This window comes from Ranitomeya imitator, chromosome 10 (assembly GCF_032444005.1).
Source record: "Ranitomeya imitator isolate aRanImi1 chromosome 10, aRanImi1.pri, whole genome shotgun sequence".
NCBI classification, from domain to species: Eukaryota; Metazoa; Chordata; class Amphibia; order Anura; family Dendrobatidae; genus Ranitomeya; species Ranitomeya imitator.
In genome coordinates, this window is record NC_091291.1 from 39,856,236 (window position 1) to 39,870,765 (window position 14,530).

Sequence of the window (14,530 nt, forward strand, 5' to 3'; positions counted from 1 at the left end):
ACACACTATGTAAAAAAAACAACGTTAAGGATGACTGATGGTAAAAACGGACACACAGACACAGATGGAAAAAATGGAAACATGCATTACACCCTAAAAGTAAAAACGTAAACATGGATGACATACTGAAGGTAAAAACAGACACATTGGTACACTAGTGGTAAGAGCAGACACACAAAGGACACTGATGGTAAAAAAGGACACATTGATGAAACACTGACAGCAGTACCATTTTTTCACGAACGTGTGAATGAGGCTTACTGATAGTTTTTCTCATGAAAAATTACATGTAATCCACACATGTACATGACAGTATCAATAAAGTTTTGTCAAAGCCAAATTCCAAGAAGAGTATAAAAAAAAAAAAAAAAAAGCAGCTTAATTGAAAACATGACAACCCAAAAAAGACAAGAAAAAAAAAAAAGAGTCAAAAACACGAGGGGAAAAATAAAACTCCACAAGTGACATAATTTACTTAAAAGGTGCAGAAAATCTGCGACATCAAAAGGTCATTGTGAGAACACAGTCTTTGTGAATTCACCATGACGCCTTCGTCTGGCAGGGAGTTCAGACCAGCTCCGTTCTTAGGGTAAGCGCACACGATCAGGAACTGCTGCGGGTTTGACGCTGAGCATTTATGCAGCATCCAATCAGCAGCGTCTTGATGTGACCGCATAAAGGATGAGATTACAAGAAATCCTATGTCCACTATGAGTGCACAGAGGCCTGCGGATCATCCGCGGAGACTGACATGCGGCACATTTTTCCAGACTGCAGCATGTCAATGTCTCCGCAAGAGCAATGTCACCAATACAATGTATTGGACACGGTGAATCCGAACGTTTCAGTGGTCACATGCGGATTCACTTGCGTTAAATAGACAGCAACGCTTTTGTACGCAACGAACAAAGTTCCGGATCATGGGCACCCGGCCTTGATGTAAAGAATCTCATTTTGTGCGGGTTAAGAAACTGCTTTCCTCTTGATGTAGAAGAAGCCTCTGTTATAATTTAAGTCCTTAGTATAAGAAGGTGATGACAGAAGTCTGTGTACTAACCCTTGGTGTAATTAGTTACTAGGGTCACTTCCTATCCATCTTTGTCTAAGCTCTCCCCAATACTGCAGCCCCCCATTCTATAGTTCTCTTTAGTTTCCTGCCTTTGAACTCTCTCTTTTCTAAGAAAAATCCTATTTGAAACAACCGGAACAGTCTCGGCCAATGGTAGAAAAGATATATATGAACACACCCTGGGAATAAAGACTATCAGGAAGGTTCCAATTATTTATCAGCTATGTTAGGACACATTCACTCATTTCCTCCCAAGATCCTTCATCCATTTTTAAAATAAACAAAAAAAGGAACAATCTGCCCATTGCTTTACAATAGCAAAGCACAAAACACACTGCATGGTGTCCGTTTTTCTCGGATGAGAAACAAACTAAGGCCACGTTCACACGTTCATTATTTTACATCAGTATTTGTAAGCCAAAACTAGCAGTGGGTGACGTGTTTCTATTATACTTTCCTTCTGATTGTTCCACTCCTGGTTTTGGGTTACAAATACTGACTGTGGCCTTCTAGGTAGGAGTGCTATGCACATAAAATTATGGGCTAGTACCACCAAAATGGGGGCCTTAACAATTAGTGGGGGTCATTGATGGACAAAAAGAACTGCGCACCTCTCAGGGAGTTTTTGACGACGGGGGTCTCGGGACCATCACAAATGTGCTTGTAATTAATAAAATGACAGACGTTTAGTGTACAATTTTCTCTCAATTTTTTACAAAACTGGTGGTTAAAGAAATCTTTTTTATTACATGCCTCTTTGCATTCAGCTCCCGCACATCTCTCCATGTGGAAAAGATGCAAAATGGTCTCCTATTTCTCCTGCCAGTCATAAGTCTGGTATTAACAAGGGCCCGGGCTGCAAAATACTGACATGGGGTTAGGTACTAATGTGAGGGTAGATTACAGTGTGTCACTTTACAATAATCATGTTAGCGCTGTTCGCAGAGGCCAAGTTGTCACACAAAGTATTAGCACTTCATGATCCTTTGTGACACATAGGACAACTGTTGCATTAAAGTTACAGAATCAGAGCAAAAATATGAACAATGTGTACAAATATAAATGTTCTAAAAGTAACAGCAAGCGAGCGATGCCAATTAAAGGGTTGTCAGAACATGACCCTGCTTAAATCAGGTTATGTTGCCAAACACATTTGAGATCATTTTCGACACCACTAAAAAAATAATAAGGTTTTTTTTTTAACACCATCTTCACACCACCGTATTTTACAGTCTGTATTCGGGCTGCATTGCCTGACTCATGAGTCTTCTGAACTGACATATACCTCCTGACCATAGTATTTAGCCTAATATGTGCCAATGAAGCAGCTGGGTGAGGAGACCTCGGTTCGGACCTGGAAACGCAGACCGAAATTACAGTAAAATAAAAGGGTGCATTCACATGACTTTAAAGCTTGTTCAGTAGCCATCGCTTCTCGGTAGTCATCAAAGACAAGATTATATTGACAGAATCCATCACAGTTTACTATAGGTGGTCACAGCTCACCTCCTCTCCCTCTCTGTAAAATGACCTCTGCAGAGCATGCCTAGAAAACTCTGCCACAGACATCAAATCAGCATCTCCAGTCTAAGTCCACATGGCAACTAAAATCCACATTTCAATGCAGTTAACACAAGGCCAGGCAAGAATATGGCTGCACAATAATAACGGACCAATCATAGAATGAAAAATCTACAATAAGAACACAAACACATTAGAAAATAGTACATTTTCTCTAATATATAAAAAATGATCAGTTCATTTTAATATATACAAACTTTTTTTTTTTTTTTTTAAAGTCCCTGACATCAGCAATGTTCAGTAATTCAGCACGAACGCCTGTGTTGTGGTTTAATGATGACTCCTCTCAAAATGTTTATCTACCCATTCCATCAGAAGACATCATCTGGGTACAGGGAGGGGTGAACCATCAGGCTGTTTTCTAACCTCATCCAAATGAACCCACAGCCATGTTGTTTAGGGACAGACATTGTGGGATACAGTTACAAGGAAGATTAGGCAGATTTTCCGTGAATCTCTGCCATTTTGCTCTGTACTTGTCTGTTTTTACAGGTCAGACCTGTAAGATAAAGGTGTCTCACCCACATGACCACTAGCTGTATCACAAAAAGGGGCAAATTGTAGTTATACCACAAGTGGTTTTTCATACACGTGAAAGCACCCAACTTGCATTTGTTACGAACTGTATAAAATGTGTAAAGCCGGTTTCACACGTCTGTAAAATACAGACCGATCTACCATCGCCTCATCCGGTTCGACCACCTATTCCAAGCTGACTGACTAGTATACCTATTATGGGGGTTGTCAAGGCTGGGGGCTCAAGTCTGCAGTCATTCTATGTGACTGCAGAGTGGTGAATCCTCACAGTGCACAGCGCACGCAGTCAGGATTCTCCAGTGCTGAGAGCAAATGGTCATGTGACCATTGCATACTTCCAGCCACATTCCAACTAGACGTGTCCAACTCACTTGCATTGAGCGGGGATGCGCACCTCTAGTTGGCAGGTGACTGCATGAATGCAAACTGCATACTCACAGTCACACGCCCTTCTGCTCCAAGAATTCTGACAGCATGCACACTGGGCATTGTAAGGAATCAAATCTGAGGTCACATAGGGTGACTGCAGATATGAACCCCAAGCGGGGACAACTCCTTTAAGCATATGTGCCCATGATGAGTTTTTGATGCTGTGTATTTTACACTTGTACCTCCAGCAAAGTGGATGAGAATTATAGAAATCTCCTGCCCACAAAGTTTTTTTTTTTTTATGCAGTGTAAACTGACTTACGGTGCAGGTTTCAAATCCGCCACATGTCAATTTTTCGTGCAGATACACTGAGCTTTATGTGCAAACAAAACATCAAAAACTCATGTAATCAGCACATCACTATACAAATAAAGTTGTCAAAACCAAATACTAGGAAGCATCGAAAACAAAGCAGCATTGTTTAATACAAGACACACCACCAAGAGACAAAAAACACGAAAAAACGACTTAAAAAAAAAAAAAAACAGAATGAAAAAACAAGTGACCTAATTTACACAATAGGTGCAGAAATTCTGCATCATCAAAAGCTCATCGTGGGAACGTAGACTAAGGCAATTAGGTCAGGAAACCCAGCTTTGGGTCTTGGTGTTGTACGTTTCCTGAACATATGAAACCGGCCTGATTTATATATTTGGGGTTTGAAAAAAGCATTTTTGCAATTGGGTTTCATTAAATATTGTGCACCGATTGGCTTTTACGGTCTCTTATTTTCCAATTTAGACAAGCTGACGTAGCTTCCAGAACGATCTGTAGTAGATTGCCATTGCTCTCACAAGCACGTCTTTGCACAGGACGATGTGCTGCAGAGATTGACGATTAAAAAGCAATTTCACCTGACGAACAAGCATATTATTTGTTCGTGGCGTGATCGGCAGCCAATTTACACTGGCCAATAATCACAAAACTAGCGTTCCACCCTTAATCTTAATGAGAAGAGATGGAGTGGGAAATTGGGGTGATCTACACCCACCCACACCTGCATGTTGAAGTTTCCTCCAGATCACACACCTATAGATTCAGAGTGGTAATAATAAGAACATGATAGTCTATATAAACCGTAGACTTCCCCATAATATTGCAGTTAAGGACCAAATTGCATCTGGCGCCGCTCTTACTTTGGAGTTTATGGAAGGGTCACTTACATTCTGGTGTAGTACGGCACAATCCCTAAAGGATAACAAACCTCTAATGGCTTGAAACGCGTAAGCGTGGTTTTGTGGACAAGTATTTTTCAACAAAATTAATCCTCCTGTCTTCATTCACACATATTAGTCCATGACCAAACCATCGTCCAGAAACCTGCGGTACTCCAGCTGCTGGGGACTACACAATGGAGCATGCTGAGAGTTGCGCTTCCTCAGCAGCAGGCGCGCCGCAGGATGCTCTATTCTGTCTGTGGGCTCCATAGTGCGAGACACTGATGGCTTTTTCTGGGCTGAAATTGCAAATCTGGGACAATAAGAGAATGTGTATTTTAAGAAGCCTCGCTATAAAATTAGTAGAGCACATCATAAGGATTCCTACTAGCGATACAAGTGACGTACCCAATCACAACAGCACTGGGGTATAAAGAGAAATCATATGGCGCCTGCGGGTGAGGTCGCAAAGGTTAATTAGGCTAATTGCCCAGCCGGTGATAATGGCCTGGGAGGAGTCAACCTGATCTTGTGGGAGGAGTCAGAGAAGTATAAATGGCTGCCCATCAGTGGCCAGGTGGCTTTACGCTCAGACAATAACGTAAGTGGAGCCGGCATGACTACTCAAGAAGAAAAACCTCCTGGAAAGAAGTTCTTCCTGCCCTACTGAGCTGCCCGGCACATCTGAGGACTGTAAGATTTGGGGTCATTTTGCACTGGATTGGGGTAAAAAAAAAGCTATGAATCACTAACCAATATATCATCTAAAATGCAAAAAGTCAACGTCTGGCACTCCCAGCTGCTGCAAATCCCCAACATTACCTGACAGCTTGGGTTTCGTGTTGGATGATGGGAGTTCTAGTTTCACAGCAGCTCGGAGCGCCAGAGGTCGCTGATTCCTACTTATGCGACTTGCCTTCCCTTCCTTCTCATCTCCAGTCCTGCTAATGGTCAAAAAAAAAGCACAGAAGAAAATGCGATGTTAGATTTTTTTTTTTTCCCCCCCCCCCCCCCCCACAACCAATGACTGGTGCAGCAAACCCTATGTGAACTATTAAACTAGATCATAAGACGACGGCAACTTTCCAGCTGTTGCATCAACCCAGTCCTGCTGCCACAGCTGGGGAATTCAACATGTAAGTATCAAAGCGATATGCAGACACAGATAGGACGGCGAGGGCCACCATGTGCAAGCGACGGGTCCTTTTAATATCATATATACGTATAGCAATAGGCGGGCTACCACTCGCCACCTGCACCCTCTTTGTGCTGCAATTTTCCTTAGATCCCACGTTGGAAATGACCATCCTATGGGCTAAAATTATTGATAGCATTCAAAATCCAATTTCTAACTATACAACGGTGGCCCATAGGGCTCAGTATCTGATTCATAACTATACAACGGTGGCCCATAGGGCTCAGTATCTGATTCATAAGTATAATACGGTGGTCCATAGGACTTTATATCACTCATAACTATAGTACGGTGGCCCACAGGGTTCAATATCTAAATTCAAACTGTACTACGGTGGCTCATAGGACTCAATATCCAATACATAACTACACTACGGTGGCCCATAGGACTCAATATCAGACTCCTAACTACACTATGGTGGCCCTAAGGCTAAACATTGATTTTTTTTACTATTCCACAGGCCTTACAGAATACGTCGGCAGATACAATTGCCGTACAAACAAGTATCCCCCCATTATTGAGAACGATTAGACGGCAATCATACACATCCCCGGCATTACCTGCCCGTTACATAGGTCTGAGTGCAGAGGAGGCAGCAATTTCACACTTTTGGGGATTTTTCACCTTGCGTCGGCCATTAGGTGGCGACATTTCATACAAGTGATGGATCTACATAGGAAATGGCAGGTTGGTGATCAGGGGAAGCACGAAGAGCGCGCTCTAGCGCCATGTCTGCCATATTGGAGCGCGCACAGCTCTGCCCCCTGCCCCAGCTCTGCCCCAGCTCTGCCCTGTGCCCCCTCAGCCACAGCTCAGGCCTATGGGGTGAGCAGCAGACAACACACACACACACACACACACACACACACACACACACACACAAGCAAAGTGCTGAAGGAGAAGCTCTCACCGCCCCCGGGAGGATGCAGAAAGGTGGGGGACACCGCTTCCGGTTTGAGGGTTGTTTGGGGTCTATTTTTTATCCAACGTTACTGGGTTTGTACCAAGGCTATTGTAAAAAAAAAAATAAAAAAATAAAAAACAAAACCCAAAGGCGCTCGTCACCCGAAAGCCGGGCCGAGAACTCGGCTTATTTTCGTCACACAGGCTTCCGGAGCTTATTTATTGCCTCTTTCGCTCTCCGTCCACAGCTCGGTGGGACCCAAAATGGCGGCGACGGGCTCGGCCTCCCCCCTTCTCTCGCTCGTTTGCTCTCTTCCCCTGTCTTTCACTCTCCTCCGCGGTGGAACCCAACGGCACGCCCCCTCCACACGTGTTTTGAGATGCTATTAGACGGTACGAGTGTCAGTCAACGAAACGCAGCGCTTTGATTGGACGGTTTTGAGGTCATTCAAGAGCGCCCGCCCTATGCTTGGCTTCTATTGGGCCAGACGGAAGGCGAGGGAGGCGGTGACAGTGATTCTGTTGGGCATTGGTCTGTCAATCACGATGACGCCAGGATGGAGGGCTGTCTGGAAGGCGGGACTTGTGAGGGAGAATATGATTGGATGTTGGGCGGAGGGGATGTCAGTCGGTGCCGGGACTGACAGGAAGAGTTGCTGGTTTGTACACTCGGCTGTCAATCGCGGCCAGCAGCAAAAGGAAGAGGAGTGATTGGCGAGAGCAGCGTATGGGAGCACCGGGCACACCGAGCAGGGTGCAGGCAGGCGGTACGAAAGCAATGGCGGGAATGCTCAGCGATCAGATCTGCGCGATGTTATCTTGTGCGATATTATACCACGAATTCAACCTTACATTAATGTGCTGTCAACTACAACTCCCAGCATGCCGGCAGACCAATCTCTCCGCTATATAGTGGTAGAACAGCTCTGCAGACCAATATCACCGCCATATAGTGGTAGAACAGCTCCGCAGACCAATATCACCGCCATATAGTGGTAGAACAGCTCCGCAGACCAATATCACCGCCATATAGTGGTAGAACAGCTCCGCAGACCAATATCACCGCCATATAGTGGTAGAACAGCTCCGCAGACCAATATCACCGCCATATAGTGGTAGAACAGCTCTGCAGACCAATATCACCGCCATATAGTGGTAGAACAGCTCTGCAGACCAATATCACCGCCATATAGTGGTAGAACAGCTCTGCAGACCAATATCACCGCCATATAGTGGTAGAACAGCTCTGCAGACCAATATCACCGCCATATAGTGGTAGAACAGCTCCGCAGACCAATATCACCGCCATATAGTGGTAGAACAGCTCCGCAGACCAATATCACCGCCATATAGTGGTAGAACAGCTCTGCAGACCAATATCACCGCCATATAGTGGTAGAACAGCTCTGCAGACCAATATCACCGCCATATAGTGGTAGAACAGCTCTGCAGACCAATATCACCGCCATATAGTGGTAGAACAGCTCCGCAGACCAATATCACCGCCATATAGTGGTAGAACAGCTCCGCAGACCAATATCACCGCCATATAGTGGTAGAACAGCTCCGCAGACCAATATCACCGCCATATAGTGGTAGAACAGCTCCGCAGACCAATATCACCGCCATATAGTGGTAGAACAGCTCCGCAGACCAATATCACCGCCATATAGTGGTAGAACAGCTCCGCAGACCAATATCACCGCCATATAGTGGTAGAACAGCTCTGCAGACCAATATCACCGCCATATAGTGGTAGAACAGCTCTGCAGACCAATATCACCGCCATATACCAGCTCTGCAGACCAATATCTCCGCCATATAGTGGTAGAACAGCTCTGCAGACCAATATCACCGCCATAGTGGTAGAACAGCTCTGCAGACCAATATCACCGCCATATACCAGCTCTGCAGACCAATATCACCGCCATATAGTGGTAGAACAGCTCCGCAGACCAATATCACCGCCATATAGTGGTAGAACAGCTCTGCAGACCAATATCACCGCCATATAGTGGTAGAACAGCTCCGCAGACAAATATCACCGCCATATAGTGGTAGAACAGCTCTGCAGATCAATATCACCGCCATATAGTGGTAGAACAGCTCTGCAGACCAATATCACCGCCATATACCAGCTCTGCAGACCAATATCACCGCCATATAGTGGTAGAACAGCTCTGCAGACCAATATCACCGCCATATAGTGGTAGAACAGCTCTGCAGACCAATATCTCCGCCATATAGTGGTAGAACAGCTCTGCAGACCAATATCTGCCATATAGTGGTAGAACAGCTCTGCAGACCAATATCACCGCTGTATAGTGGTAGAACAGCTCTGCAGACCAATCTCTCCGCCATATAGTGGTAGAACAGTTCCGCAGACAAATATCACCGCCATATAGTGGTAGAACAGCTCTGCAGATCAATATCACCGCCATATAGTGGTAGAACAGCTCTGCAGACCAATATCACCGCCATATAGTGGTAGAACAGCTCTGCAGACCAATATCACCGCCATATAGTGGTAGAACAGCTCTGCAGACCAATATCACCGCCATATAGTGGTAGAACAGCTCTGCAGACTATTATCACTGCTATATAGTGGTAGAACGGCTCTACAGACCAATATCACCGCCATATAGCGGTAGAACAGCTCTGCAGACCATTATCACCGCCATATACCAGCTCTGCAGTCCAATATCACCACCACATAGTGGTAGAACAGCTCTGCAGACCAATATCACCGCCATATAACAGCTTTGTAGACCAATATCACCGCGCATATACCAGCTCTGCAGACCAATATCACCGCCATATACCAACTTTGTAGACAATTATCACTGCCATATACCAGCTCTGCAGACCAATATCACCGCAATATACCAGCTTTGTAGATCATTATCACCGCCGTATACCAACTCTGCAGTTCAAGATCACTGCCATATACCAGCTCTGCAGACCAATGTCACCGCAATATAACATCTCTGCAGACCAATATCACCGCCATATAGTGGTAGAACAGCTTTGCAGACCAATATCACCACCATATACCAGCTCGGTAGACCAAAATCACTGCCAAATACTGATGCACCAGTTCTGCAGACCGATATCACCGCCATATACCAGCTCTGCAGACAATATCGCTGTCATATAGTGGTACATCAGCTCTGCAGACCAATGTCACCGCTATATACCAGCTCTGTAGACCAATGTCACCGCTATATACCAGCTCTGTAGACCAATGTCACCGCTATATACCAGCTCTGTAGACCAATGTCACCGCTATATACCAGCTCTGTAGACCAATATCACCACAAAATACTGATGCACCAGCTCTGCAGACCAATATCGCCACCAAATAGTCATGCACCAGTTCTGCAGAGCGTATCAGGCATTTCAGTAGAGTTGTGTTCTTCTTTATAGGAGTCGTTCACCTTTTTCATCCGGCCCAGACCATCACTACAACTTCAAGACACGTTTGACATCTGGCATTTCCAGCACAGTCCTCATCTCTCCCCAACCTGCACAAAGTACCTTCCAGCGCCACCTTGTGTTGCCTCCTCTTACTGCACCTGCTGTACAGCACAATGTTCCCAATTATGGGATGTAAGAAATATTGGTGAGATCAGTAGCTACCGGGGGGTAGAGGGTGCGAGCCCCCAGAGCTCTGAGGGGGCCCTCCCAGAGCTACGCTACTGTAACTGCATCGGCGCGCGCTGCTCTCTGATACAGTTACATTCTGCGGCAGAGCACGGAGAATCAATCTCCCTGCTATGCCGCTATGGGCCCCAAGGCGGGGGGGGCCCGGTGCCAGCAGTGGACCCCCCACCTGTCATCGCAAGGTGAGCTGTATCAGCATTTAGCTGATACAGCTGACCGCATTGATGAGGGAAGGAGCGTTACACTCCTCCCATCATCCCCCTGTCAGCGTTTCTGGCGTCTCCGACAATGACAGCGGGCGCGATGACGTCACTGCCCGGCGCCCACTGTCCGGAGATGAGAGGCAGCTCGGAGCAGTGCTGGAACAAGGAGGAAGAGAGGAAAGTATTGTTTTTTTTTTTTGTTTTTTTTTTATGGGGGCTGCCTTATATTACAGGGTCTGCCTATGGGGGTGCTGTCTTATACTACAGGGTCTGCCTATTGGAGTACTGTCTTATACTACAGGGTCTGCCTATGGGGTGCTGCCTTATACTACAGGGTCTGCCTATAGGGGTACTCTCTTATACTACAGGGTCTGCCTATGGGGGTGCTGTCTTATACTACAGGGTCTGCCTATAGGGGTGCTGTCTTATACTACAGGGTCTGCCTATAGGGGTACTGTCTTATACTACAGGGTCTGCCTATTGGAGTACTCTCTTATACTACAGGGTCTGCCTATAGGGGTGCTGTCTTATACTACAGGGTCTGCCTATAGGGGTGCTGTCTTATACTACAGGGTCTGCCTATAGGGGTGCTGTCTTATACTACAGGGTCTGCCTATAGGGGTACTGTCTTATACTACAGGGTCTGCCTATAGGGGTACTCTCTTATACTACAGGGTCTGCCTATTGGAGTACTCTCTTATACTACAGGGTCTGCCTATAGGGGTACTGTCTTATACTACAGGGTCTGCCTATAGGGGTACTCTCTTATACTACAGGGTCTGCCTATTGGAGTACTCTCTTATACTACAGGGTCTGCCTATAGGGGTACTGTCTTATACTACAGGGTCTGCCTATAGGGGTGCTGTCTTATACTACAGGGTCTGCCTATAGGGGTACTGTCTTATACTACAGGGTCTGCCTATAGGGGTACTCTCTTATACTACAGGGTCTGCCTATTGGAGTACTCTCTTATACTACAGGGTCTGCCTATAGGGGTGCTGTCTTATACTACAGGGTCTGCCTATAGGGGTGCTGTCTTATACTACAGGGTCTGCCTATTGGAGTACTGTCTTATATTACAGGGTCTGCCTATTGGAGTACTGTCTTATACTACAGGGTCTGCCTATGGGGGTGCTGTCTTATACTACAGGGTCTGCCTATAGGGGTGCTGTCTTATACTACAGGGTCTGCCTATAGGGGTGCTGCCTTATACTACAGGGTCTGCCTATAGGGGTACTCTCTTATACTACAGGGTCTGCCTATTGGAGTACTCTCTTATACTACAGGGTCTGCCTATGGGGGTGCTGTCTTATACTACAGGGTCTGCCTATAGGGGTGCTGTCTTATACTACAGGGTCTGCCTATAGGGGTGCTGCCTTATACTACAGGGTCTGCCTATAGGGGTACTCTCTTATGCTACAGGGTCTGCCTATTGGAGTACTCTCTTATGCTACAGGGTCTGCCTATAGGGGTGCTGTCTTATACTACAGGGTCTGCCTATAGGGGTGCTGTCTTATACTACAGGGTCTGCCTATTGGAGTACTGTCTTATATTACAGGGTCTGCCTATTGGAGTACTGTCTTATACTACAGGGTCTGCCTATGGGGGTGCTGTCTTATACTACAGGGTCTGCCTATGGGGGTGCTGTCTTATACTACAGGGTCTGCCTATAGGGGTGCTGTGTTATACTACAGGGTCTGCCTATAGGGGTGCTGCCTTATACTACAGGGTCTGCCTATAGGGGTACTGTCTTATACTACAGGGTCTGCCTATTGGAGTACTGTCTTATATTACAGGGTCTGCCTATTGGAGTACTGTCTTATACTACAGGGTCTGCCTATGGGGGTGCTGTCTTATACTACAGGGTCTGCCTATGGGGGTGCTGTCTTATACTACAGGGTCTGCCTATAGGGGTGCTGTCTTATACTACAGGGTCTGCCTATAGGGGTGCTGCCTTATACTACAGGGTCTGCCTATAGGGGTACTCTCTTATACTACAGGGTCTGCCTATTGGAGTACTCTCTTATACTACAGGGTCTGCCTATAGGGGTGCTGTCTTATACTACAGGGTCTGCCTATAGGGGTGCTGTCTTATACTACAGGGTCTGCCTATTGGAGTACTGTCTTATATTACAGGGTCTGCCTATTGGAGTACTGTCTTATACTACAGGGTCTGCCTATGGGGGTGCTGTCTTATACTACAGGGTCTGCCTATGGGGGTGCTGTCTTATACTACAGGGTCTGCCTATAGGGGTGCTGTCTTATACTACAGGGTCTGCCTATAGGGGTGCTGCCTTATACTACAGGGTCTGCCTATAGGGGTACTGTCTTATACTACAGGTCAGTAATGAGCACGCTAGACCTCAAACATGCTTATTACCATGTACCCATCCATGTCTCACATCAGAAATTCCTCAGATTTGCAATAAAAGACCACGGGTATATACATGATTTCCAATTCCGGTGCCTGCCATTCGGTCTCGCTTCTGCCCCACATATATTCACAAAATTCATGATAGAGGTTATGGCCTCAGCGTCCCATACCTGGACGACCTTCTGTTGATGGCAGACTCTCCACAAGAGATGGAGGAATCTCTAACAGTAACCACGTCACTCCTGAGGAAACTGGGGTGGGTAATAAATTTAAAAAAAAATCAAATTTCAAGCCAGAAAGGAAGAAAACATTCCTGGGGGTACTGCTAGAATCCCAACAGGAATACTCATTCCTTCCAATGCAAAAACAGCAGACAATCAAGCGAGAGATTCAGGCGCTAATGAAACGCAGATACATATCCATCAGGAAAGCCATGAGGCTTCTAGGTCTAATGACTTCATGTATTCCCAGCGTACAGTAGAGTCAGTTTCATTCAAGAGCCCTTCAACGGGAGGTTCTTTCAGTATGGGATTGCAAGAAAGATTCGTTGGACAACAAAATGTTATTGCCCAGAGAGGTAAAACAGTCTCTGTCATGGTGGACCAACATAACAAACCTCAAAAAAGGGAAACCCTGGAGAGCATTTCCATGCATAAATATCACCACAGATGCAAGCCACAGCGGGTGGGGAGCTTACATAGAAGGATGTTACCTTCAAGGAACATGGCCCACATCTGTACGCAGCAGTTCCTCAAACCACAAGGAACTCAGAGCGGTTTGGGAAGGACTGAAAAGATGCCAAGAAGAGTTACACGAACGTCATGTCGGGGTCTTTTCAGACATCTCAATCACTGTATCCTTCCTTCTACATCAGGGAGGTCCGAGGCACCGTCACTTGCAGGACCTAGCAGAGTTAATATTCTCCTGGGCAGAACACACGGTAAAGTCCATCACAGCAGTACATCTGAAAGGTTAAAAAAAAACAGATGGCAGACTTTCTCAGCAGGGAAAGGGTGCAACCCTCAGAATGGCCTCTAAAGGAGAAGGTCTTTGTTCAGCTAACCCAACAATGGGGCACACGACAAATAGACTTATTTGAGTCAAGGCGAAATACAAAGACAAGAGTTCTTCTCCTTAAATCCAAGAGACAATCCAACAGGAGTAGACGCCTTTGCACAGAGTTGGCATATGGAGCTTGCTTACGCTTCCCCACCACTCGCCCTAATACCGAGAGTTTTGAGGAAAATACAGGAAAGTTAAACATCGGTAATCTTAAAAGTTCCATACTAGCCCAAGAGGAGCTGGTTCTCCCTTTTGAAGTGGATGGCGTTGGAAGATCCAATTCTCCTACCATCAAGGCGGGACCTTCTGACACAAGGACCGATGGTCCATCAGAACCTAGACATGCTACAGCTTTC

General features: G+C 45.9%; 1 protein-coding gene across 12 annotated transcripts in view; it reads right to left on the reverse strand.

Annotated features, from left to right (window-relative positions):
- The window catches only part of CNOT3 (CCR4-NOT transcription complex subunit 3), a 67,449-nt gene extending 60,217 nt beyond the window's left edge, over nt 1-7,232 (reverse strand). For 2 of the 12 annotated variants that reach the window (XM_069741324.1, XM_069741316.1), the window contains exons 1-2: nt 6,880-7,211; nt 5,597-5,715 (exon numbers count right to left, since the gene is read on the reverse strand). The gene's annotated coding sequence lies outside the window, so the exon portion shown is untranslated. Of the gene's footprint in view, nt 1-2,575; nt 2,762-5,596; nt 5,719-6,879 lie in introns of those variants that run through there. The other 10 variants (XM_069741320.1, XM_069741314.1, XM_069741326.1 and 7 more) reach the window with 8 other exon arrangements.
- Nucleotides 7,233-14,530: the final 7,298 nt, after the last annotated feature.